Source organism: Enhydra lutris, unplaced genomic scaffold, assembly GCF_002288905.1.
Source record: "Enhydra lutris kenyoni isolate GAN:26980312 unplaced genomic scaffold, ASM228890v2 scaffoldscaffold43, whole genome shotgun sequence".
NCBI lineage: Eukaryota > Metazoa > Chordata > Mammalia > Carnivora > Mustelidae > Enhydra > Enhydra lutris.
Genome location: NW_019154127.1, coordinates 8,837,907 through 8,865,291, shown reverse-complemented (window position 1 = coordinate 8,865,291; position 27,385 = coordinate 8,837,907).

The following is a 27,385-nucleotide window of genomic DNA, read 5'->3' as shown; positions in this document are numbered from 1 at the left end:
ATCCTAATTTTATTTTTTAACTTAGTTGTAAATATTCTTATTCCCCTTGCGATTTCTTCTCTGACCCAGGGTTCTTTAGAAGTATGCTGTTTAACTCAAATATTCAGAAGTTTTAGAACTATTTCACCATATCCTTGTTCAACACTTGCCATTGTCTGTCTTTCCTCTTTTTATGTTAGCCATTCTAGCACAGGAGAAGTGCTATGCTGTGATGGTTTTGATTTCCATCTCCTGAAAGACTAATGAGGCTTAGCGTGTTTTCATGTGCTTATTCCCTATTTGTGTATCTTTTTATAGAAAAGTTGACTCATTGGGGTGCCTGGGTGGCTCAGTCAGTTGAGTGTCTGCTTTTGGCTCAGGACATGATCTCAGGGTCTTGGCATCAAGCCCAGAGTTGGTCTCTCTGCTCAGAGGGGATTCTGAATTCTCCCTTTCACTCTCCCTCTGTGCTCTCTCTCTCTCAAATAAATAAATGCCTATTCATATCTTTTTTTTAAATTGAAATATGTGTTGCATTACTGTTGATTTGCAAGTGTTCTTTGTCTATTCTGGATGTAGGTCTTTCATCAGATATATGTCAGGAAAAATCTTTCCTTCCATTCTGTGGGTTCCTTCCACTTAATTTTGTTCTTTGAAGCACAAATTTTTTGGTTTTAATGAAGTCCACATTATCTTATTCTTTTGTCCCTTGTGTTTTTTGGTATTATATCTAAAAAACTATTGTCTAATTCAAAGTTACAAAACTGTCTTATGTTTCTTTCTAAGAGTTTTATAATTTTAACTTACATTTAGTTCTAATTTTGAGCTAATTTTGGTGTGTAGTATAAGGAAGAAGTCTACCTTTATTATTTTGCAAGGAGACATCTAATTGTGCCCTTGATCATTCATCATTATGCCAAGAAAAAAAAATTCTTCTAATGTATAAATGAAAAATTTTCTAATTTTTTAAAGTCATAGCACATTACTTCTAGAATTCTGCTTACAGGCACTTAGTCCAAATGCCTTCAGACAAGTCAATTGATTTATCCAAGGCCTTCCATGCACCAATTCTGGTCTCAGCTTATGTACCCAGGATTTGCACCAGCCCTGATCCTCATTGTGGTGGTATTTGGAGATGGGATCTTTGGGAGGCAATAAGGTGGAGAGATTAGAACCCTTGTGATGGAATTAATGCTCTTATAAGAAAAAGCAGGATAGATCTTGCTTCCTCTCTCTCTCTCTCTTTCTCTTTCTCTACTATGTGAGGACACACCAAGGAGGCCACCATCTATAAGTCAGGAAGAGAGTTATCCCCCAGAACCCTACTATCCTGGCACCCTGCCTGATCTCAGGCTTTCAACCTCCAGAGTAATGACACATAAATGTTTGTTGTTTGCACCACCAATTCTATGGTCATTTGTTATGGCAGCTTAAACTAAGAACTGGCTACATAAAAATGTCTTTGCTTGTCTTGAAGCCTTTTTCCTTATCTTTAAAATGGCGTAACCACATTTACCCAAGGTTTGGGGAAGATTAACTGAAATGAAATATACCTAGCCCTGAGTACACTGATATGCTTGGTCAATGGAGCATAACCCTGGCATGACCCAAGGGTGAGAGATCTTGATCGTGAGCTGGATGACAGACTGTCACTGACTACTTAGCTCAGGGGGTCTCCTTCTAAAAGGAGCTCTAAAAGGGGCTCTCTAAAATTGGCAAGATCCCAGTCTTAGCTGACAAAGCCTGAAGCTTCCTAAGTCACACTCCCTGCCTCCTGGGGACATAGGCAAGTGACCCTGAGACCTGTCATTTTAACCTTTCTTATGCTCTTCCTGCTGGAGGGGCAGCTCTGTCAATCCTGTTAGAGCCATCATTCACTCTGTGTAAGCTCTGTTCTGCTGCTCCACTCGGGCCACCAACCAGCTCTGCAAGTACTCTCTCTTCTGTCCAGACTCCCTTACTTGCCTGGCTGAGACCAGGTCCAAATCATTATCCACTTGGACTATTACAGTCGCCTCTTAGCTGGTGGTCTCACCCCCACATCCTCCCCAGTTTCTAAACCCTTGTTACGCTGTCACTTGAGCAATCTTCCAAAAGTCTGTGTAAGGTGTGATCCTGGTAGCTTCTGCTCTCAGATGATACAATTCTCCATTTCTACCACTGGAAATCATTATGGGGTCATTATTCTGAGAGAGAACCTTGACAAGTCTACGAGGGGCTCCCTTTACCTTTCAGTCCAAAATCTAAGCTTTTTGGTATGTCTTTCAGGCCCTTGGTCCCCTGCCCCTGCTGATGTTCCAGCTCCACCCCTTGTCACCCCTCCTGGAATTTCAAGCTTTTCCCAAACTAAGCTAAATTGTTCCTCCTCATGCACTTAGCTATGTCCTGCCTCTTGGCCTTCCCTTGTCACTTTCCCTGCACCTAGTTTATCCTTGCTTCTCATCCTCACCCACATAACACATATGCTATTATCTCAACTCAGGGTCTCCTGCTTTCAGAAGGCGCTTATTGGGGCCCCAACATGCTTAAGTGCCTCTTTCATGGTTCCACATTCTAAGCCCCGGACAGGTCCTTACTAGCTGGCCAACTGCCTTATCAGAGGGCAAACTTTTTGTCCATTGTTGCTCACTGCAGTCCTAGACTTGGCATCCCACTGTCAGTGAGTGCAACTCTTCTTAAGTGTATGTCAGTAGGTGAGGGAACCTTGGTTGGGGAAGCTGGGTAGAATGAAGACATGCTCTCCTTGTCAGAAGAACTGTTGAGTGGGTGGGAAGGCAGCCAGGGGAACAGATCAAAGAGTCTCCTGGGAGAAAACTCAAACTGTGGGTAAGTTTCCAGTTACAAGCTGTTTCATGCTATTATTTGTTGAACTGGTCACCTTCACTTTCCAGAAATCTCAGATGAGAGGCTGGGTGATGGTGGTGGTAGAGGATGGCACTGGAAGGAAAGCCATGGGATGGAAAAGAACAGCATGGCTCCCACGTTCTCTGAGGATAAAGGTTTTCCTGCTGGGTCACTGTGGTCCACACCACACACATTCCATGCCCACATACACAGGCACACACCTTTGGTTCCAGCACATTCGTAGTCAAGCTGTGCAACTTCTCCAAGTTCCATTTTCTTGACTAGCATGGAGTGATCAGCGTAGAGCCTAGAACATAGTAAGCCCTCATTAAACAGCATTACTGTTCTTTTTATTATTAGTATCTTACTTTGAGGAGCCAGAGGCATTCATGCTCGCATGATGAGACTCATAATTTGTTATGCAACAGTGGAAGCAGGTGGTTAATGTATGTGCACAGATAGGCCCGGACACTTGGTGTAACTGTGGAGAAAGGAGTGCCAAGACCACACCAGGGAAATACCCTTTGCAGTCACCTGCAGCAGTGATAGCAACATGTTTTCTCTTTCCAGGAGGCTGGTACTGTGATAAAGTGTCCTTTTATCTAGGTCAGTACAAAATCCAATCCCCACTGATCTCTTCATGACAGCCCTTGGGGGAAGGCAGTGGTTGCTGCTATTTCTGCTGTCGGAAGACACAACTCTCCATCTCTACTATTAGGGATTATACAAGGAGATATCAGTCTGAGAGTGAACACTTAGTAAGCTCTGAGCACAAGAAACAGTGCCAGAGAAATGCCAAAAATGGCATTTCCACTTCCGCATCAACACTCCTGCCATTGTATTAGTCAATTAAAAGGCAAATCCTGGCTTAAAATGTGATTCTTGTCATTGTTTTTCAAATTTTAATCTATTTCACAGAAAGTCTTCCTTAAAGTAACTTGAGGAATTTCATTATAAGAAAATTCTTAAATAAAGTTATACTGTAGAGGGAGAAATAACACTATATACCCTTCAGACAATGGAAAGAAAATTATTACCCATATTTTCATTTTCTAATGGCACTTTGCTTTACTATTTCATTGTTGTTTGAGAGCAGAAAAAAAATTGTCCTTAATTAAAAGTTAAAATAACTTCTTCTTCTATACAGAAATCCAGGGTCACATACAAAACAACTTAGATAGTTTCCTAATGGTTTGTTTGATTCAGCCATCTGTCAAAGGAGATTATAATTTTTAATTATAGGGCCATGCAGTCCTTGTGTTAAAGTTTAAGTTTGGTCATAATTATTTGATCATTTTATTTGGTCATATTAACTTAATAAAAATAAATATTGATTAGTATTTCCTGGTTTATATAATAATTACATCATAAATGATTACTTTTTAGGGTGCCTAGGTGGCTCAGTGGGTTAAATCCTCTGCCTTCGGCTCAGGTCATGATCTCAGGGTTATGGTATGGAGCCCCACATCGGGCTCTCTGCTCAGCAGGGAGCCTGCTTCCCTTCCTCTCTCTCTGCCTGCCTCTCTGCCTACTTGTGATCTCTGTCTGTCAAATAAATAAATAAATAAATAAATAAATAAATAAATAAATAAAATCTTTTTTAAAAAGGTCACTTTTTAAAAAGAAAACATAACATTATTTGAATGAATTCCTGCCATTAATCTGTAAATTCTAATTGAATGAAAACACAGAAGTCCTTGCCAGAGTATGTCATGTGAGGGTAGTAACAGTGTTAGTAGTTAATATTTATGAGCATCTATCATACTTTGATACAGTGCTATATACTTTGTATTTATTTATTTGCTTTTTATTTGTTCCACATAGTAACCCTATTAGATGGGTGGTATACATACTTGTTAGCATCTTAAAGATAAGAGAAGTGAGAGGTAAAACATTTAAGGAATTTAACAAAACTTACAGATAAAATGGCTCTAGCATTTTCTATTTCTACGCAAATTTCTTGAAGCAGAACTGTTGGCGTGTTTCTCCACCCGAGGGTGAGGAGAGATTTCTTTCCAGTGTAACTGAGGCATCAGCTGCTTTCTGGCACTGTCCCTTACTGTGGTCATTAACTTTGTTAGTAAGTTTATGATCTGGGTGTGTAAATTGCACTTGTTTGTTGCATCGATGTTAACATGTAGTGATTTTTGGCTTGGTTGTAAAAATATTAACCCTGGGCAGAAATTAGCATAGAAGTTTTGTTTTTTTTTTTTTTTTTTCCAAACTACTTCCAGGTTTTAAAACTTGTAATAAAACAGAAATTCATTGGTTTTTCTATGCCCTTTTGAACTCTTGTAATTGAGCTTTGATCACATTTTATATCCAAGTGGCCAACACATGGTTTAAAAAAAAATTTACAGGTAAAATAAATGAAGTGTACTGAGTGTATAGACTATAATATACTAAGTGTACTGACTATATAATGTGCTAGTCATTGTGTTGGGCATTTAAACTTCTTCCTGCCTCCCTTGCTCCATGCTTTCCTACCTCATACCTCGTCCTTCCTTCCTTCTCACAAATATGTATTGAGTAACTGTTATGTACTGGGCATGTTTTCACGCACTCATTGTTACAGTGATGCACAAGACAGACAAGGCTCTTGCTCTCTTGGCATTTTTTCACTTTACAGAAGGTGTCAGATGCATATTTAATTAAAATGAATATGAACAAAGAAGACAGTAACAAATGCTGTGAATCAAGCAATGTAACATTCATTAGTGGCTACTTTATGCTAATTCGTCAAGGTTAGGCTTTCTAAAATAGTGACAGTTGAAAGATAGAAAGAAACCACTGCAAGACAGGCAGGAGGCAAAAGAATTTCAGACAGGGAAAGCCATGTTTAAACTCTTTAGTAACCTTATGAGATAAGAATTATTATTTCCACCAAAAAGAAAAATGGATACTCAAATATATTAAGATATCCAAAATTAACTTTTGAACATTCTTTACCTTGCATATATTTAAGTGCTTGACTGCCTTTTAGAGAAAATATCATGCATAGATAAAGCAAAAGATGCCAACATGACTGGAGCTATTAATAAAAGGAATAGGACTTGTACAGGAACAAGTTAGCAGCAAAAGAACTTATCTATAGGGATACCCGGGTAGCTCAGTTGGTTAAGTGTCTGCCTTTAGGTCGGGTCATGATTTCCAGGTCCTGGGATTGAGCCCCACATCAGGCTTCCTGCTCAGCTGTGAGTCTGCTTCTGTCTCTCTCCCACTGCTCATTTTCTCTCTCAAATAAATAAAATCTTAAAAAATGAAAAAAAAGTCATTTATTTACAAATACCTATCTTGACCTTCTTTATAACTCTTTTATATTACAAGCAAAAAAGAGTGTAGTGCTCGATCATTTGCTTGAATATTTGTTTCTAGGGAGGAAATGCCTAAATCATTAGCTAGAGAAGGAAGATTTCACTTTTCTTTGAGAAAAACTAAGAAACAGACCATTGGTATCTTCCTGGAGTTCAGGAATGTAAGGAAGGTTGGTCTGAAAGTATATGGTATAAAATTAAGCAATCAAGAGCACTGTGCATGTCCATTCCAGGACTCAATCATGGCAAAGGCTTTGACAAACATTGTACGAAGCAAAACTTGTTTCTGTTTTTTCACAAGTGGATATTGGCTGCCTGCAACAAACCAGGCGTTTGACATGGAACTCTGCCCATTGTTCTGTTTGGTCTGGAAAAGTCTTTCCCATCCTTCTATTTTTCTCTCAGCTTATACTGAACATCTGTAAGAAGGGGAAAAGCCGAGGTGTGCTGGTTGTCCTTTGTGAAAGATGTTTTAGTTCTCTATATATATATTTTTTTTTCAAAATCCAATCTGGCTCAAGATATACCATCTGGGGCAACTAGGGGGCTCAGTCGGGTAAGCGTCTGGCTTAGGCTCAAGTCATGATCCCAGTGTCTTAGGACTGAACCCCACATGGGCTCTCTGCTCAGCGGGGAGTCTGCTTCTCCCTCCTCCCTCTGCCCCTCACCCCAGTCATTCTCTCGCTCTGCCTCTCTCTCTCACTCAAATGAATAAAATCTTTAAAATAAAAGATACATCATCTTCATATACCATTAATACTTCTAAAGTTTGGGGGGAATCAGAATAGTGCATATTTAAAAGAAATTACAGCCAAATGACCCTACCAGTTTGTTGTTGCTATTGCTATTGTTATTTATTTGTTTATTTATTTATTTATTTATTTATTCATTCATTCATTTATGTTAGTCACCACACAGTACATCATTAAATTTTGAAGCAGTGTTCAATGGTTCATTGTTTGCATATAACACCCAGGGCTCCAAGCAGTCTGTGCACTCCTTAATATCCACCACCAGGCTCACTCATCCCCACACCCACCCCGCAAAACCCTCATTTTGTTTCCCAGAGTCCATAGTCTCTCACGGTTTGTCTCCCACTCCGATTTCTCCCCCTTCATTTTTCCCTTTCTTCTCTTAATGTCCTCTATCTTATGCTTATGTTCCAGAAATAAGTGAAACCACACAATATTTGGCTTTCTCTGCTTGACTTATTTCACTCAGCATAATCTCCTCCAGTTCCAACCGTGTTGACACAGAAGTTGCGTACTCATCCTTTCTGATGGCTGAGTGATATTCCATTGTATATATGGACCATATCTTCTTTAGCCACTCATTCTTTGATGGCCATCTCAGCTCTTTCCACAGTTTAGCTATTGTGGACATTGCTGCTATGAACATTGGGGTACATATGGCCCTTCACTACATCTGTTTCTTTGGGGTAAATACCCAGTAGTGCAATTGCTGGGTCATAGAGTAGCTCTATATTTAACTTCTTGAGGAACCTCCACACTGTTTTTCAAAGTGGCTGTACCACCTTGTATTCTCACCAACAGATGAGATAAGATGGTTCCCCTTTCTCCACAGCCTCTCTAACATTTTTTCTTTCTTGCCTTTTCAACTTTTGTCATTCTAACTGCTGTAAGGTGGTATCAACGTGGTTTTGATTTTAATTTCCCTGATAGCTAATGATGGTGAACACTTTTTCATGTGTCTGTTAGCCATTTGTATGTCTTTGGAGAAGTGTCTGTTCATGTCTTCTCATTTTTTGACTTGATTATTTGTTTTTTCAGTGTTGAGAAGTTCTTTACAGATCTTGAATATCAGCCCTTTTATCTGTACTGTCATTTGCAAATATCTTCTCCCTTCCGTGTGTTGCCCCTTTGTTTTGTTGACTGTTTCCATTGCCATGCAGAAGCTTTTTATCGTGAAGTCCCAAAAGTTCATTTTCTCTTTGTTTCCCTCGCCTTTTGAGAAGTGTCTTGAAAGAAGATGCTGTGGCCGATGTCGAAGTGGTTACTGCCTATGTTCTTCTCTAGGATTTTGATGGATTCCTGTCTCATATTGAGGTCTTTCATCCACTTTGAGTTTGTCTTTTTGTATGGTATAAGAAATTGGTCCAGTTTCATTCTTCTGTATATAGCTGTCCAATTTTCCCAGCACAACTTATTGAAGAGCCTGTCTTTTTTCCATTGGATATTTTTTCCTGCTTTGTCAAAGATAATTTGACCATAGATTTTATGGTCTGTGCCTGGGTTCTCTATTCTGTTCCATTGGTCTATAGGTCTGTTTTTGTGCCAGTACCATACAGCCTTGGTGACCACAGCTTTGTAATATAGCTTAAAGTCAGGCAACGTGATGCCCCTAGTTTTGTTTTTCTTTTTCAACATTTCCCTGGCAATTTGGGGTCTTTTCACACAAATTTTAGAACTGTTTATTCCAGCACTTTGAAAAACGCTGCTGGTATTTTGAATGGGATGGGATTAAAAGTATAGATTAGTCTGGGCAGCATAGACATTTTAACAGTGTTTATTCTTCTGATCCATGAGACTGTAATGTTATTCCATCTTTTTGTGTCTACTTCAATTTTGTTTATAAGTGTTCTGTAGTTTCCAGAGTATGGATCCTTTACTTCTTTGGTTAGGTTTATTCCAAGGTATCTTAAGAGCTATGGTACTATTGTAAATGGAATCAATTCCCTAGTTTCTCTTTCTAAACAGTTCTTTTTTTTTAAGATTTTATTTATTTATTTGACAGACAGAGATCACAAGTAGGCAGAGAGGCAGGCAGAGAGAGAGGGGGAAGCAGCTCCCCACTGAGCAGAAAGCCCAATGTGGGGCTCGATCCCAGGACCTTGGGATCATGACCTGAGCTGAAGGCAGAGGCTTTAACCTGCTGAGCCACCCAGGTGCCCCAAGTTTCTCTTTCTACAGTTATGTTGTTAGTGTATAGGAAAGCAACCAATTTCTGTGCACTGATTTTGTATACTGCCACATTACTGAATTGCTATATGAGTTCTAGTAATTTGCGAGGGGAGTCTTTTGGGTTCCACATAAAGCATCATCTCATCTGCAAAGAGAGAGAGTTGACTTCTTCTTTGCCAATTTGAATACATTTTATTTCTTTTTATTGTCTGATTGCTGTTGCTAGGACTTCTAGTACTGTGTTGAACAACAGTGGTGAGAGTGGGCATCCTTGTCGTGTTCCTGATATTAAGGGAAAGGCTCTTAGCTTTTTTTCATTGAGAATGATATTCACTGTGGGTTTTTCCTAGATGGATTTTATGAAATTGAGAAATGTTCCCTGTATCCCTATACTCCAAAGAGTTTTAATCAGGAAAGTATGCTGTATTTTGTCAAATGCTTTTTCTTCATCAATTAAGAGGACCATATGGTTCTCTTTTGTCCTCTTATTAATGTGTTCTATCACATTGATTGATTGATTTGAGAATGTTGAACCATACTTGCATCCCAGGGATAAATCCCACCTGGTCATGGTGGATAATCCTTTTAATGTATTGCTGGATCCTCTTAGCTAGGATCTTGTTGAGAATCTTGGCATCCATATTAATCAGGAATATTGGTCTGAAATTCTGCTTTTTCATGGGGTCTTTGCCTGGTTTGGGGATCAAGGTAATGCTGGCCTCATAGAATGAGTCTGGAAATTTTCTTTCTCTTTCTATTTTTTGAAACAGCTTCAGGAGAATAGGTATTATTTCTTCTTTGAATGTTTGGTAGAATTCCCCCAGGGAATACATCAAGTCCTGGACTTTAGTTTTTTGGGAGGTTTTTGATCACTGCTTCAATCTCATTACTGGTTATTTGTCTATTCAGATTATCAATTTCTTCCTGTTTCAGTATTGGTAGTTTATCGGTTTCCAGGAAGGCATCCATTTCTTCCAGGTCACTTAATTTATTAGTATATAGTTGTTGGGAACAATTTCTGATAATTGTTTCTATTTCCTTGGTGTTAGTCATGATCTCTTCCCTCTCATTCATAATTTTATTAATTTGGGTCCTTCTTCTTCTTCTTTTTTTTTTTTTTTTTTTGGATAAGTCTGGCCAGTGGTTTATCGATATTACTAATTCTTTCAAAGAATCAGCTTCTAGTTTCATTGGTGTGTTCTACTATATTTCTGGTTTCCAATTCATTGATCTCTGCTCTAATGTTAACTATTTCCCTTCTTGTGTGTGGGTTAGACTTAATTTGTTGTTGATTCTCCGGTTAAGGTGTAAAGAAAATTTGTGTATTATGATTTTTCCATTTTTTTTCTTTTGAGTGAGGCTTGGGTGGCTATGTATTTCCCCCTTAGGACCGCCTTGGCTGTATCCCATAGGTTTTGGACTAATGTGTTTTCATTCTCATTGGTTTCCATGAATTTTTTTAAGCTCCTCTTTGATTTCCCGGTTGAACCAAACATTCTTGATCAGGATGGCCTTTAGCTTCCAAGTATTTGAATTTCTCCCAAACTTTTTCTTGTGATTGAGCTCCAATTTCAAAGTATTGTGGTCTGAGAATATGCAGGGAATAATCTTAATCTTTTGGTTGACACTTGGGACCTGATTTGTGATCCAGTATGTGGTCTATTCTGAGAAAGTTCCATGTGCACTCGAGAAGAATGAGTATTCTGTTGTTTTGGGGTGGAATGTTCTGGATATAACTATGAGGTCCATCTGGACCAGTGTGTCATTCAAAGTTCTTGTTTCTTTGTTGATTTTCTGCTTAGATGATCTGTCTATTGCTGAGAGTGGAGTGTTGAAGTCTCCTACTATTAATGTATTATTATCAATATGTCTATTTTGGTTAACAGGTGGCTTATGTCATTGGCTTCTCCCATGTTGGGGTCATATGTATTTACAATTGTTATTCTTGTTGGATAGACTCTTCAAGAATGCTATAGTGTCCTTCTGCATCTTCGACTACAGTTGTTAGCTTAAAATCTAATTTGTTTGGTAAGAGAATTGCTACCCCAGTTTTCTTTTGCAGTCTGTTGACATGAAAGATGATTGTCCATCCTTTCACTTTCAGTCTGGATGTATCTTTAGGTCCAAAATAAGTCTCTTGTAGACAGCATAAGGATGGGTCCTGTCTTTACCCAATCGGCAACCCTGTGTCATTTTATGGGAGCAATTAGGCCATTCACATTAAGAGTGATTATTGAGAGATATGATTTTATTGCCATTATGTTGTCTGGGAAGTCCTTGTTTTTATAGATTGTCTCTGTAAATTTCTGTTCTATATCACTCTTGGGGTCTTTCTCTTTTTATAGAACTCCTCTTAATATTTCTTGCAAAGCCAGCTTAGTGGTCCCATATTCTTTCAGGTTCTGCTTGTCCTGGAAGCTCCTTACCTCTCCATCCATTCTAAATGACAGCTCTGCTGGATAAAGTATTCTTGGTTGTATGTTCTTCTCATTTAGTACCCTGAATATGTCTTGCTAGCCCTTTCTGGCTTGGCAGGTCTCTGTGGAAAGGTCTGACATTATTCTTATGTTCCTCCCTCTGTACATAAGGAATCTTTTCCCCTGACCTTCCCTTAAGATAGTTTCCTTGGTTCTAAGATTTGCGAATTTTACTGTCACATGCCAGGGAATTGGTCTGTTCTTCTTAATCTTGGGAGGTGTCCTCTCTACCTCCAGGACACGAATGCTTGTTTCATTCCCCAGATTAGGGAAGTTCTCAACTATGATTTGCTCAAATATGTCTTCTAGTCCTCTATTTCTCTCTCCACCCCCTCAGGGATCCCAATAATTCTGACATTGGAATGTTTCATGGCATCATTTATTTTTCTAATTCCTTTTTATGGAATTTAAGCTGTTTGTTCCAGGCCTCCTCCTGTTCCTTCTTTTCTATCAGTTTGTCTTCTAAACCACTAATTCGTTCTTCTCCCTTGTTTACCCTAGCTGTTAGAGTATCTAGATTAGATTCAATCTCACTGATAGCATTTTTAATTTCTGCCAGATCAGCTCTCATTTCTGCCCTTAGAGAATCTATGTTGCCATTAATGGCTTTCTCCAACCTAGCTATTGTCTGCATAACTGTTACCCCAAAGTTTATTTCTGACATCTTGCTTATATCCATATCCATTAGTTCTATGGCAGAAGTCACAGTCTCTGAATCTTTCCTGTGTTGGGGGTTCCTTCTCTTAGTCATTCTGTTGAGTGGTGGTTGAAGAAATGTACAGAGTCCAGATTATTGACCACATCCCAAGCAAGATACACCTGTTTTATAAGGACCTTAGAGTTGATGGCTTATTCTTCTTCCAACCTGTCTTCTGGGGGAGGGTCCTGCTGTGCTTTTACTCAGGCAACCCTGTTTGGGCAAAGTTGTCCTGCCCCCCTGTGGGGGGGGGATGGGCTCAGTGAAAACCTTGTTTTGGGGGCTTTTGTTTTCTGGCAGCTTTCCCTGGTGGCTTTCTGCATCTCTTCTGAGAGTCAGAGTAAAAGTGACCATATCCAGGGGCGCCTGGGTGGCTCAGTGGGTTAAAGCCTCTGCCTTCAGCTCAGGTCATGATCCCAGGGTCCTGGGATTGAGCCCTGAATCGGGCTCTCTGCTTGGGAGGGAGCCTGCTTCCCCCACCCCTCTGTCTGCCTCTCTGCCTACTTGTGATCTCTGTCTGTGAAATAAATAAATAATTTTTTTTTTAAAAAGTGACCATACCCAAACCCCTGTCTCAGAATGGAGAGATCACAGTCTGTTCTTCAGTGAGCTTTCCAGGCCACAGTGTCTCCATTTCTGTCTGTTCTGCTAAAAACCGCAGCATCCTGGGTTGTGCACTCCACAGCAGCACTCCCAGCCCTTGCTTCCAGGTCCAGTCACATCTCTGCCCTTTGTGCTTCTAAAACTGCCAGCCACCCCCAGTTCTCATGCTGCAGCTCCAGGTTTCAGTCTGGGGGGTTGTCCTAGAGTCCTTTCCCTGCCACTACCAGTCTGCCAGTTCCCCGGTGCAAGAGGTTTTTGTGCTCTGGCAGCACAGGATCCCAGAGGCTCCCTCTCTCTTCTGTTTATTTTTTGATAACTGCCTGCAGAATCCCGGCTCCCTGCTTCATACCTCCAGGCCAACTGCCTGAGATAGTCTGTTTGTAGAGATCCGGATATATCTTCTTACATCACAGACTGATTTCATAGGTGTTCAGAATGGTCTTGTAGATATCCAGCTCAATTCAGAGGACCAGTTGAAATAGGGTCCCTTACTCACTTGCCATCTTTTCTCCCCCCACTGTTACTACTTTTAGAGTAGTTTAAGGTTCACAACAAGTTTGAGGGAAAGGTGCAGAGATTTCTCAATACCCCCACCACAATGTATACATAATGTTTCCCATTATCACCCTCCCCCACCAGAACAATACACTTATTCCACTTCATGAATCTACGGAGACATCATTACCACCCAAAATCTTCAGTTTACATTAGAGTGTACTTTTGGTGTTGTATGTTCTATGAGTTTTGGCAAAATGTATAATGACATGTATCCATCATTCTAGTATCATACAGAGTAGTTTCACTGTCCTGAAAGTCCTCTGCCCACCACCTATTTAACCTTTCTCTCACCATGGCCCCTGGAAACCACTAATCTTTTTCTGGTCTCCACAGTTTTGTCTTTCCATAATGTCATGTGGTTGGAAAAATACATGATGTAGCCTTTCCTGATTGGTTTTCTACACTGAGTGATATGCATGTAAGGTTCCTCCATGTCTTTTCATAGCTTGACAGCTCATTTCTTCTAAGTGCTGAGTAATATCCAATTTATCTACTCACCTACCAAAAGGCATCTTGGTTGATTCCAAGTTTGGGCAACTATGAATAAAACTGCTACAAACATTTCTGTGCAGGATTTTGGGTAGACATGAGATTTTCACCATTTTGTTTTAAAAGGTGGGTTTTATTATTATTCAGGGGCCAAAACATCAGGAAATGACAGCTTTTGCAAACATAGCTTGTTATTTATTGTCCCCAAGAAGGGAGGGCATGCCATGCCATGCAGAGTCACATGGGGAAGCTCTGGGGCCTGAAAGGAGAAAGAATTAGAGGAAAACACGGACAGAAGACTTTGTGGTGTCAAGGTAAACAGACTAAGCGATTTAGGAGTGGCTAGTTTGGATAACTTCATTGGGCTATGGGGTATAAGGACTATCTCTAGTTGTCTGGTCTCTGGCCCTGGGATGATTACAGTAGAGGAATATTTCCTTCAGAAATGTAAAAGTCACTCAGCATAATCTTTTCCAGTCCCATCCATGTTGATACAAAAGTTGGGTATTCATCTTTTCTGATGGAGGCGTAATATTCCATTGTAAATGGACCATATATTCTTTATCCATCCATCTGTTGAAGGGCATCTTAGCTCTTTCCATAGTTTGGCGATTGTGGCCATTGCTGCTGTGAACATTGGGGTACATACAGTCCTTCTTTTCACTGCATCTGTATCTTTGGGGTAAATACCCAGTAGTGCAACTGCTGGATCATAGGGTAGCTCTATTTTTAATTTCTTAAGTAATCTCCACACTGTTTTCCAAAGTGGCTGCACCAACTTGTATTCCCACCAATAGTGGGAAACCATCCTCTCTACATCTACTCCAACACTTGTCGTTTCCTGTCTTGTTAATTTTGGCCATTCTACCTGGTATAAGGTGGTATTTCAATGTCGGTTTGATTTGAATTCCCGGGTGGTTAATGATTATAAACATTTTTTCATGTATCTGTTAGCCATTTGTATGTCTTCTTTGGAGAAGTGTCTGTTCAATGTCAAAGTCACAGTCACCAAACTGTGGAAAGAACCAAGATGGCCTTCAACCAATGAATGGATAAAGAAGATACGGTCCAATATACTATGGAGTATTATGCCTCCATCAGAAAGGATGAATACCCAACTTCCGTATCAACATGGACAGGACCAGAAGAGATTATGCTGAGTGAAATAAGTCAAGCAGAGAAAGTCAATTATCATATGGTTTCGCTTATTTGTGGATCATAAGGAATAACACGGAGGACATGGGGAGATGGAAAGGAGAAGGGAGCTGGGGGAAATCGGAGGGGGAGACAAACCATGAGAGACTGTGGACTCTGAGAAAAAAACTGAGGGTTTTGGAGGAGAGGGAGGTGGGGGGTTGGGTGAGCCTGGTGGTGGGTATTATGGAGGGCACATATTACATGGAGCACTGGGTGTGATGCATCAACAATGAATTCTGGGACATTGAAAAAAAAATAAAAAAATAAATTTTTAAAGGGCTTTAAAAAAAAAAAAGTCAGATAAAGCAGGTGTTTGGAGTATGGGCTCTGTTCCAGATTGGTTAGTTTGCATACTAAAGGCACACTCCCAGGCAAACTCTATGTTATCTGTAAGAATTACCTAGCCTTGGGAGGGGCAGTATTTTCTCAATCAACAAGGTACTGGATGCCAGAACATCAAGAATACATAAAATAAGAGCATATAATACATACTTTAGCAACAAAATAAAATGAAAGTGTATTCATTTTCTATTGTTACATAACAAATGACCATAGACTCTGTCACTGAAAACAGCAAGAGTCATCATTTCACGTGGTCATGCTTAGGAATACCGGTGCCGCAGTGTGGTTAGGAGTATAGGTCCTCTGCTCAGAGTCTCATTAGGCTAAACTCAGGCAGGGCTGTGATCTCATCTGAGACCTGGAGTCCTTTTCCAAATTCCTTAGTCCTTCACAAAATTTAATTCCTGGCCTTGTAGGACTGAGACCCCATTTTCTTGCTGGTTGTTGGCCTAAGGTTGCTCTCAGCATCCACAGGCACCCTTAGGTCCTAGCTACACGGGCCTCTTGATAGGACAGGCAGCTCAAACATGCCTGCTTTCTTCTTCCAGGCTAGCAAGAGCACTTTTCTCTGACTTCTTTCTCAGACCCTATGACCTTAAGAACTCACATGCTTAGGCAAAGCTTACCCAAGAGAATAGCTTCTTCATTACCTCAATGGTTTAGGGACCTTAATTACATCTGCAAAGATCCGTTCTGCAATGTATTGTCAGAAAGTTACTGAAGTGATATTCCCTTATATCCACAGGTTTACACTCAAACTCAAGGATGTCGTCATTGTGGGTCATTTTAGAATTCTGCCTACGACAGAAGGAAACTACTCCTTTGGAGGCAAAATTTAAAAGGAACTCAGAAACATTTTCTCCTTTCCATTTGGGATGTATTCTGCATTTGAAATGAATTTGTCTACTGAAAATGAGTACCAAGTAATATATAGTCTCCCAGCAGACAGAATAGACATTCCCTTTGAAAGGTCACCTAAATTCCATGACCCATGTTTGGATCTAGCCTTAGGACCACCAAAAAATGCAAATATCCCAGAGGACTGGTGACAGCCCTCGGGAAAGTTTACCCAATGTCATCTGAACATCGGTATCTAAGCTGCAGATTAAATGCTCTCCCTTAAGAGAGTTGGATGTTGCTATGAACTGAATGTTGGTGCCTTGTCAAATTCATATGTTGAAGCCTAAGCCCCTCGGTGTGATAGCATCAGGAGGCAGGGCCTTTGGGTCTGTATTAGATCAAGAGATCCCTCTCTGCTGTATGAAAGTACAGACCAAGAAGCAGACACTCACCAGACAGTGGATCTGCTGGCATCTTAATCTTGCATTTCCAGTCTCCAGAACAATGAGAAATCAGTGTTTGTTGCTTAACCCCCCCACCCCGCCCCAGCTATAATATTCTGCTATAGCATAGCTATAACTATAGCCTGAGCTGACTAAGATAGGTATGAAGGGTGGACTTCATGAGACAGACATTGGGTGGCACATGAATGACGTGGTCTGAGCAAGGCATCTCTTCTCCCACTCTGTGGGCTTCCCAGACATGCATTCTCAGATGCCCTAAATAGTCCAAACTCTGGGATATTCGATGGCCAGTCACTTAGCGTCACTGATGCTAAGAATATTCTAAAGGTGGTAACAGGAGGAATGGGGGTCATTGGCAGTCCATGTCCACATTCGATGTGCAGGAGATGTAGGTTTTGCTCTTTCTCAGCTTTGCTTCCAGGATTCCAGGGCCTCGCTGTGACTGTTGCATTCAAAGTGTGGAATGCTACTGTAAGCTATTCCTGAAACCTCCTACAAAGACCACTAGGTGAGGTAAAGAAAAGCTGTGTTCACCTCCTGGGCATGTCTGAACGACATTGTCCCCCTCCCTCCCCATCCTTGAGCCAATCTGAGAGGCCATTTCATGACTGGTCTTAAATAATTGGGGGAGATGAGGTCAATGCTGGGTCTAATCCAGAGTTTTAGGAAGGTTGAGTTCAATTTTAGAAATTTTTATTTGTTCTGGAGTAATTAGACTGAAACAGTGGTTCTTATCAGGAGATAATTTTGTCCCTAAGGGGACATTTGGCAATGACTGGAGACATTTTGGAGTGTCACACCTAGAGAGGTGCTCCTGGCATTACTGGTGGAAGTCAGGGGGCTGCTAACATCCTACAGCTCATAAAAAGACCCTAGAAACAAAGAATTATCTAGTCCAAAATGTCAATAATGCCAAGGTTGAGAAACCTTGGGCTAAACTAAAACCATGAGCCTGCCCAGCACTGTGTTACTCCCACTGAGACAGAGTGCATCCTGTGTGGGAGGACATAGGGAAGCTGAGTTCCAGAGCTGTGGATGCTTTTGCCTCTCCTCATGTCCCTTCTCCAAGGAGGTGCAAATACTAGGGTACCACCCAGTAGAAAGCTCAAGATCCTAGATCTAGAACCCAACCTGCCACAGAAGCTCCAGGCAGGACACAGACAAGGCTGAGCATGGGACCAGTGCTACTTTCACACCTGGGTCTGTTGACTTCTAAGGCCATGTGCGAAGGAAGCAACAGCCCAGAAGTTGAGCTGATTCTCATCTTTTTCAAGACTGCATTTCCTGTCTCTTGTTAAATCTTGAATAAATGTCGTATATTTGTACTTTCAAGAGAAAAAGGTACAGATTGGCCAAATGAACTGATAGAAGGGGTTCTGTAAAAGGAAAGAAAATGCGCTTCTAGGTTATGACAGAGGTGAGTCAATGCAGGAGGCCTAAGCTTGAATCCAACATGCCTTACAAACAACCTTATTCTATACACATGTGTGAGGCAAGTTCCAGGGAAAAAAGAAAAGGTATAGGTAATATTTAACATTTGGCAGGAAGAATGTGGGGAGGTTTAGGACAGTGAAAGCACAGATCCTGAATGTTTGCATGTGTGCACATCTCTGGGTAGAGACAAATCTCCTAACTCTGTGACCTTGGGTGTGATCTAGTGGCTTGCATGATTCTTCATCAGCTGTGTGTCCTTGAACATGTTGTTTAACCTTTCTGTGTGTCTGTTTCCTTGTCTGTCGATTGGAGATAATGCTAGTGCATATACATATAGCGCATGTACATAGGGTCACTGAGGGAATGGAGGAAAGAAATATTTATGAGGTGCTTAGAACAGAGTCTGGCCTCTAGTTAATGCTGCGCCAAAGTCTGTTCCTTCCACCCCCAAATGTAACACCCTGTGTGTCAATGATCCTTTTCCATTGCTGCCTATATTATGTCATAAAAATTCTGGCCCCAAATGCTGATCCTGTTGACAGTGCCTCATTCAGAACCAGCAGACACTGTGTGATACATCCTCTTTGCTGGGCTTTCTAAGCAGCCTGCACCTATAAGGGTTTTCATCAACAAGGGTGAAATGCAGAGGTCTTTGATTAGACTGAGTTTTGCCAGAAATTCAATTCACTGGACTCTGGTCCTCCAGACTTCATCAGGATAAAAAGCTGCTGCACAGTGAAGGAAACAATCAACAAAACTAAAAGGCAGCCTACAGACTGGGAGAAGATAATTGCAATTGATGTGTCTGATCAAGAACTAACATCCAAATCTATGAAGAACTTTCCAAACTCAACACCTCAAAAAACAACCCAGTTAAGAAATGAGAAGAAGACATGAATAGACCATTTTCCAAAGAAGACATCCAGAAGGACACAGGAAAAGATGCTCAACATCACTCATCACCAAGGAAATACAAATCAAAACCATGATGAGATACCAGCCCACACCTAACAGAATGGCTAAAATTAAAAACACAAGAAACAACAGGTATTGGTCAGGATGTGGAGAGAAGGAACCCTCTAGCAACAGCATTTTGGATGAGATTTTCCTTCACGACTTGCATAGTTCCCAATAGACAGCACGTCACTTTCTTTATTTATGTTTCTGCTTCTTCCTGTTATTTCTCTTGGGTGTAGGTTAATGCTCTTGTTTTATTTGGGGGTACGCTGGTGCTGGAGAAGGTTCTAGAAGGAGTGTGGAGATAGTGATATGCAAAGCCCCACTTCGCCCTGGGGAGATGAGGCCCTCTCCAAGGACTGGCCAGCCTGGAGGGGTGCACGCAGGGCCTTCCACCCACGTGACAGTTACACTCAGGACTGCACAGAAATGGCAGGTTGATGGTAACCAGCCATCAGTCCCGCTCCCTTTTTGTGAGAAGAGAAGTGGAACCATGACAATTGCAGAGGATGCTATGGGCAGTGGGAAGAAAGCCGAACTTCTTTCCCACTCAGTTCATTCTGCAGGGTGGGTGCTGCCAGGACTAGAGACTGCCAGGTTCTGCTCTCCCAACCACATAAAACCAGGTTGCAATACACACCTCTTCAAAATACTTAGTGCCATCCCCCTTTCTTCTATGTCTTGTGGTCTCATAGCCTCCTCTGTTGGGGGGAGGTGACAAGAGTTTGTCCAAAAGGGAAGGTGAGTTATGTCCAGTTTCCACCTGTTGATCTGTTATTAATAACAACCCTTTACTCTCAAAAGTGTACCAGTTTGGAAGATGTTTTACAATGCTTCATACACTTAGAATCTCCTGAAATTCTGCAGATGGGATGCATATTCAAACATCTTGGAGTATGGATTTTGGGGGTGTCAGGTGTGACCATGGGTGGGATGTCCTGAACTCTGAATGTCTCCACCTGAATAAGATGGTGGAACCAGTCTCTGCCCAGAGAGCCCCAAGTAAGCCTGACTGTGGAACAGCACCTGACCCCCCCTACCCTCCTTTCCCCACCCAGCATTAGTCCACTGGTATAACCAGAGATGGGCCCACACAAAGTAGGTACGGTGGGTTTTCCCCAGACTGGCATCACCATGAGGGAAGGATGGCAGGCAGGACTGGGCACTAGGTGTTACTCAGAATATGATGAATCAAGGGGCACCTGAGTGGCTTAGTCAGTTAAGCCTCTGCCTTCAGCTCAGGCCATGATCCCAGGGTCCTAGATCAAGCCCCCCATGGGACTCCCTGCTCAGTGGGGAACCTGCTTCTCCTTCTGCTCCCACTCCCCCTGTTTGTGGTCTCTCTCTCTCTCTCTCTCTCTCTCTCTCTCACTTTTTCTCTCTCAAATAAATAAATAAATTAAATATTTTTTAAAAGAATATGATGACCAACATTCCATGAGATAAAGGGAAGAATGGAATCTCTGCCTCCAGGCAGATGTGGTGAAGGGGGAATCCTGATAGATCTCTACAGTGTTTGGGGAGGGCTAAGGGTGAGGTACATAGATCATGCTTGCAGATCTGAGAGCGCAGATTGTGCCTGGTATCTGATAGCTGCAGATACCTTAGTGTATTTACTGTGAAACCTGTGTTAATATCATTGTGCCTAGTATCCTTGCATGGCTGGAAATGGGCTCTCAGCCTTTGAGATTTTGGTGGGACTGTGGGGGGTCTCTACATGGGCATAGCATAAATCAGCTCCAGAAGCAGCCAGCTGTCTGCCCAGCAACAGAGGAGCTTAAATGGGCACTAGAGTGGTTTCTATCCACATGGGCCATCACATTGCATGTACATAAAACAGGCGTCTCCTCTCAAATGCCCACTTTCATTAAGCATTTTCATCGGGCTGATGAGGCTCCATGGAATTAAAAGCTTTAAGCACCTTTCGCCTTTCAGATTCACTGTACCTGGTCTGAGGGATGTGGGCAATGTCCACAAACACATGCTGCAGGAGAGACAGACACAGCAAAGGCAAAGTCTGAGACAGAATGGTCCAAGAGGGAGGAGCGGGGAAGGCAAGCTTCCCCAAAGCCAGTGCAAAGCCCAAAGAAGTGGAAACAAGTGGTTTTTTTTCCCCAGCTAGATATAATGCAACACTGTCTTCAGTTGTTAGTAATTAGTGGGTATTTTGGTTGCAGTCTTAACTCTACCTAGCTAGACCAAAGCCCTATGAGGGATAGGGACCCTGTCTTCTACATCACACACTCTCCCTACCTAGTTAAGGGCCTGGTACCTGATAGGTAGTGAGCGTACTGTGAGATGGCTGGGTGGGCCCTGCACAGGGGCAGGAACTGACCCTTTCACCTGCTTCCCTGGCTAGGTATGTGGCCTCCAGTGAACTAGCTGAGGGGAGTGATTCAGAGGACTAGGGTCTCACTGGGTGCATAGTGTAAAGTTTTTCCGGCGAGATAAGCACAACACCAAGCAACGTGGGTGCAAGGCGAGATTTATTAAAGGCCCTCTCCGGCGCAATTTCAGGGCTCAGGTGAAGGAGAGTCAGGAAAATTGCGACGGGAGGAAGGCACTCTCGGGCGAGGTTCCGAAACTCTGGGAGCAGAGTGGGGGAAGTCGCCCCTAAGGCAGGGAGGAGGGGGCTTTTAAGGGGTCTCGAGGGGGAGCTCAGGGGTCTTTTGGCAAGTTTCCCTTATTCGGATATTTCGCCTGCTCGTCGGGGTCCCATTGGTCCACCAGGGCCCGGAGCGGGGTCTCAGATTCCCGCTTGTCAGGGTCCCATTGGTCCATCGGAGCCCGGGGCGGGGGTCTCAGATTCCTGCTTGGGCCTTTGTTCTCCTGTCCGAGCTCAGGTCTTGTGGCGGGAACTTTCGCCATCTTAAGTAGCCCTTTCTGCCAGCCCAACACATAGCACAAAGGAACATCTGGGGAGACCACACCACCAGTCCCGGACGGCTCAGGGGCCTGTGTGGGCGGGGGTAGGAGCTACCCTGTAGGGAACTGTCAGCAATTTGTGTAACCAGTTTTGTTTCGCCGCAGGTGACAAGAGGCGCTGGAGGTGACAAGCACCAGGAATATTGAAACAGCAGGCTCTGAAAAGGATGAGATTTCCTCTAGGATGAGTGTGACATGTAATGTGATAATCATATAATATATAGCGTCACTAGTGCATACGTAATGTGTGCTAATGTGATATATTATCCACGTAATGAGTCTTGTAATCCTGTGATGAGTTATTAACATAATATATGTATATAAGTGTAATGTAACATGCTAGTCACATAACGTAGAGGGTGTTAGTATAATACAGAGTGTATTACTGAGTTATGCGACGGGTATTAATGTAACGGGCAATGTGCTATTAATGTAATATGAAATGCATTGATGACGTTATAGTATTGTGTTGGCGTAGGACGTCATGTGTGCCAACAGAATGTGCACTGTGTGTACTGTAATATTGTGTTAATGTAATATGCAATGCATGTTGATGTAATGTATAATACGTCAGTAATGGAATGTGTAACATGTTAATGCAATAAGGAAAGCATAATAATACGTAACGTGCATTGGTATGATATGCAATGTCCTTAACAGGGTGGTAAGGTCTGTTGGATGTAGTTAGAATGACCGAGGACACGACACATCCCACATGATCTACCCCGGCCCGGGTCTTTTCTCAAAGGCTGAGTGGGGACAAAGCCACAGCTGCAAGGTCTCAGGGAAAAACCTGGATTTTCCATAGTCGAGGGAAAGTCCACAGGAATGGAAATGGGAGCCAATCACACACACACATGCATGCACACACAAACACACTGCATTTTCAAGGAGCGATAACTCGACGTTTACTTTTCTGTCTTTGAAAAAAATTATTTTCCAAGGCTTTCAAAATAAGGAATACTTTATTTTTATTAGTTTTAATATAAATTCAATTAGCTAACACATAGCACATCATTAGCTCTTGATGCAATGTTCAAATGATTCATCAGTTGTGTATGACACCCAGTGCTCAACGAATACTTTAAAAGCCCTTTGAAAAGACTAGGATTTTTAGTTGTCTTCTAAAAGAAGAGGGAGGTCATAGATGGTTGAAAGACAGACAGATAGACAGACAGGTAATAGAAGATACCTTATTTATGTGTCTGTGATGTGTGTGTGTCCTGTGATTTCTCTTTACTAGGGCTCTCAACATCAACATTACTGACATTCAGGGGCAGATGACTCTGTGGTGGGGGCATCCCATGCCTTATAAGGAGTTATCAGCATTTTTAACCTCCACGCCTTCAATGCCAGTAGGGCTCCTCCAGCTGTGACAGACAAAAAGTCCTCTAAACAGGGCCAAATGTCCCTTGTCAAATACAAAAAGGTGACCCGTTGAGAACCCCCCCCTGCCCCCCCGCTCTGCCTTCTCAGGGAGAGCGTAGCAACAACACATTGAGAAGCACAGATCCCAGCGATAGCTGACTCTCCTTCAAATCTGGATGCCCTCTAGGACAGCTTGCTACCCTGGGCAAATGAACCCATTCTGTGCTTCGATGTCCACATCTGTAAAATGGGGCTGATGATAGCAGCTCCAACACCATGCCCTTGCATTCTGTGTTCGGTGAGTTAAGATGTATAAAGCATGTGCTGCAGATCCTGGCACAGAGTGAGAACTAGCTCTTGTTATTTTAAATCCCCAAAGAAACAGAACGGAGAAGAAAGTTAAGTGTGCTCTGTATCCATAAACAACCAAGAATAAGGAACATGGGAACAAGAAGATCCAGGCATGTACTTTGATTCTTAGCCAGAAACCCCTCGTGCCGACAATCTGATGGAGTTCATTTGAAATGACATCTTCCTTGAATTAGAATAGGATTTATGAAAACACGAGTATTTCAATAACAGGAGAGTGCCTAACAGACAACAGAGGCACAGTGCTTGGCAAATAGCTGATTCCATTCATGTTGAGTCTTTTGATCATTTTTTATAATTACTGGCATGGCATTCATTGCAGGGTCTGTCTTTACCCAGACCCTCCTCCACCTCCCTCCCCTGATAACTGTTAGCAGAGTCAGACCCTGAAAGGAACCAGACTTGGCCATGACCATACTTGGGATGGCTTCACAGCTTCATTTCCACTGGAAAATTGGAGAAATCTGATAAGGTAAGAATGTGGGTTCCACGTCAAGGTCACAGCTATCCTTTTCTAACTGTCACGCCCTCGTGACTTTGCAAGGGAAAAGCCAGCATTTGGTGGATCCTGAGTGACAAGGCAAGTATCCCCAAGCTGCGAGGCAGCTGGGAACCCACAGAATCCAGGCCTCCATGAGATGTTCAGAGGCTGCCTCGGTGCTGGTGCCACTTGCATCAGATCCTAAAGAGGAGAGAGGACGCTATGCGTGCCTTTCCTCTGGGGAGGCTGAGTGACAGAAGTGCAAAGGATTGCCTTCCTACACAGAGGTTTTACTTCTCATTGGGTACAAAATTACCATCTTCATTATCATCATTAGATGAGACTAAACCGGATATCACAGGCTGTGTGTGTATGTGTGTGATTTAAAAAAAATACCCACGTTCCCGCATTAAAGGTAAGAGGCTTGACTTTTCCTAGAATATACAGTTCCTAGGAAGAATGAGGAGCTCATCAAAGGTCAATGTCACCGTCTGGCCTCTGACTGACCTGGCAAGTAGAACATAAAGCATGCTGGTCTTTAATACAATCGATCGCTTTGGCATGTAGATGAAAATTAATCAAAAGTATGCAAAATTTATAATTGTTGGCAAATCTGCTGGTGATCAACTTTGAAACGTTTGTGGCTCCTTTCTTTCCATTTATCACCATTTGTCATACCTGACTTCCCATGTTTTTGGAAAGATGACCAGATGGAAAGCAGGCTGCAACTATCAGACAGGTGAGAAACAGATGGCCCGGGAGGGATAGAAACCAGAAAGCCCGTGGGCGAGCAGTCTGCCTGGTTCTGGTGCCAGGACCCAGGTGGCTCCTGAGGACTGTCCCTATGCTGGTGGCAGCTGCACTTTGTCCCTGTCACATTATCAAGGACAGGCCACATGTCACCTTTAGCTCGGGATAAGTGCGCTGGAGCCTACGGAAAGAGAGGACTGCAAGGTAGGGAAGGCCCTCCAGCTGCTGGCAGTGAGTCAGGGTGAACACACCTGTTCTTCTCAGGCCTTTGAAATCTGCATGCTCCCTTTCCATCTATGTGTCTACCTGTTGTCTTTTGTCTATTGTCGAAAAAAAAATGGGGTCCTCTGTAACCAAACTTGTTCCCAAGTGCCTCGATGATGAGTACAGACGTGCCCATGCACCCATAGTAAGGCCAGCATCACAGGTGTCCCTGGCACTTCTCAGGACTGGAAGCCTCCCCCATACTGCTCCCCCAAAGGAGAGCCCATGGGTGTAGCATGGGGCAGTTTGTCTCACTCTCAAGGGATCCTTGGCAAAATCTCCGGGGTTTGATGTCATTAAGTATCGATACCCCATCAGGAGGAATTGGGTCTGATGAAATGAAATCAGGCCATTGTCTCTCAGGAAAAATATTTCTGAAATGCAAAACTGAAACTCAATGTCGCCTGTGGTTCGGGGTTTCTTCCCTCTCTACCTGGGATGCCGGATGCTCATGCGGCAGCTCCAAAACCATCTCATCTCACACAGTAAGGGTTTTTATTTGCGTCATTTCCTTCCTTTGGGCTGAGCAAGAGGCGCTTTCAGGTTTTCTCAGTCACCAAGGGATGGCAGGATTTGGGACTGGGAGAGATGGTTCTCCGGGAGTACAAAGGGACAAGAGATAAGGGAGAGGGGGTATAGCTTAGCAAAGACAGAATGGGCGGGTGGACAAGGTGGAGAGTGGGGGCACTAGAGATGGCTGTGGGGTCTCAAGGGGTTGCCTCCCATGCTTTCGATTTGCAGGGCAGCTTTACACTCCGCAAACCTTTATTCAAACACTGCCTGTAGAGTCAGTGTTTCCTTAACTGTGTTTCCTGAACTTCCTTCCTTAACTGTGGGCTCTTTGATGAGTTTCTTAGTCTCCTAAACCCCAGGTTTTGGCATCAGGCATTCCCAGGTCGAGAGGAGTTCCATGTCATGAAAGCCCCTCGAATTAGCAGCCCCCAGCTTCAGCAGGGGCCACTGTGTCATGATTACCAGTGTGAACTGGTCCCTAAACCCAGCACAGAAAGAAATCAAAATTGACTCATGTTAGCTAACTGGCTAATAACCCCCTTGCGCTTGGAAACGAATCTACTTTAACAAAGCTGAAGAGCGATATTTCCAGCTTGAGGTGTGTGTTTCATTTACAGTTTGTAAACTGTGGCCCAGGTGAGCAATGGCATCGTACTAAAAAGATAGATCTTCAAATCGTTAAGTAAAAAGTTAGGAGGAGGGAGAGGCAGAGGGGAAGAAGGAGGAGAGAGAAGAAAAAAAAGGAGGAAGAGGAGGAGGGAGGAGATGAAGGCAAAGAAGAAGAAAGAATATAAGGAAGAAAAACAGCTACAGCGCTCAATCTGAGGTCAATTACTTTGCCTTCAGATTCATTAAATCTGGAGAGAACTATGTAGAAAAGCCCAAAGGAGGATGGCCATTCCGTGGAAAGCCGGATAAGAACCAGATGGCCAACCTCTTCACATCTTCTCCCTGCTGCTCAACTGGGGAGCCCCATGTGTGTGACTGGGTAGAGAGGCCACAGCAGAAGGGTGAGCCTGAGCCCTGTGCCCAGTAAGCCGGTTCAGGTCTACACAAGCACCCAGTGTGTCGCCAGGCACACCCTCCAAAACACTGGAGTCCTTCAAGAGGTTCTATGGGAAATGCTTCTGGACAGCTGTGTTTGGGAAATGCTGCACACTGTGTTCTCCTCTTGCAATTCCAACATTTATTAGCACATTAAGGGCTCTGATAAGTCCTGAGGTTCAAAGAGATACCAAAGAACCCCTCAGTACCCCTGAGGAACTGGGATTCCCTGGTCACCTTTGGGGATCACTGGCTGAACAACAATGTGTTAAGGTGTCTTGCATTCATATACCACTTTAGAGTGTACAAAAAGTTTCACCTGTTATAAGCTTATTTAGACTTCCATCCCATCCCACAAACGATGCTTTATGACCCCTATACTTCCTGTTTTTCTTTTTTTTTTTTTAAAGGTTTTATTTATTTGACAGACAGAGGGTTTTTTTTTTGTTGTTGGTGTTGTTTTTAAGATTTTATTTATCCTGTTTTTCAAAGGAAGAAACTGAAGTTCAGGTATTTCAGTAACTTGTCAAGATCACTAGGGAGTAGGTAAGCCAG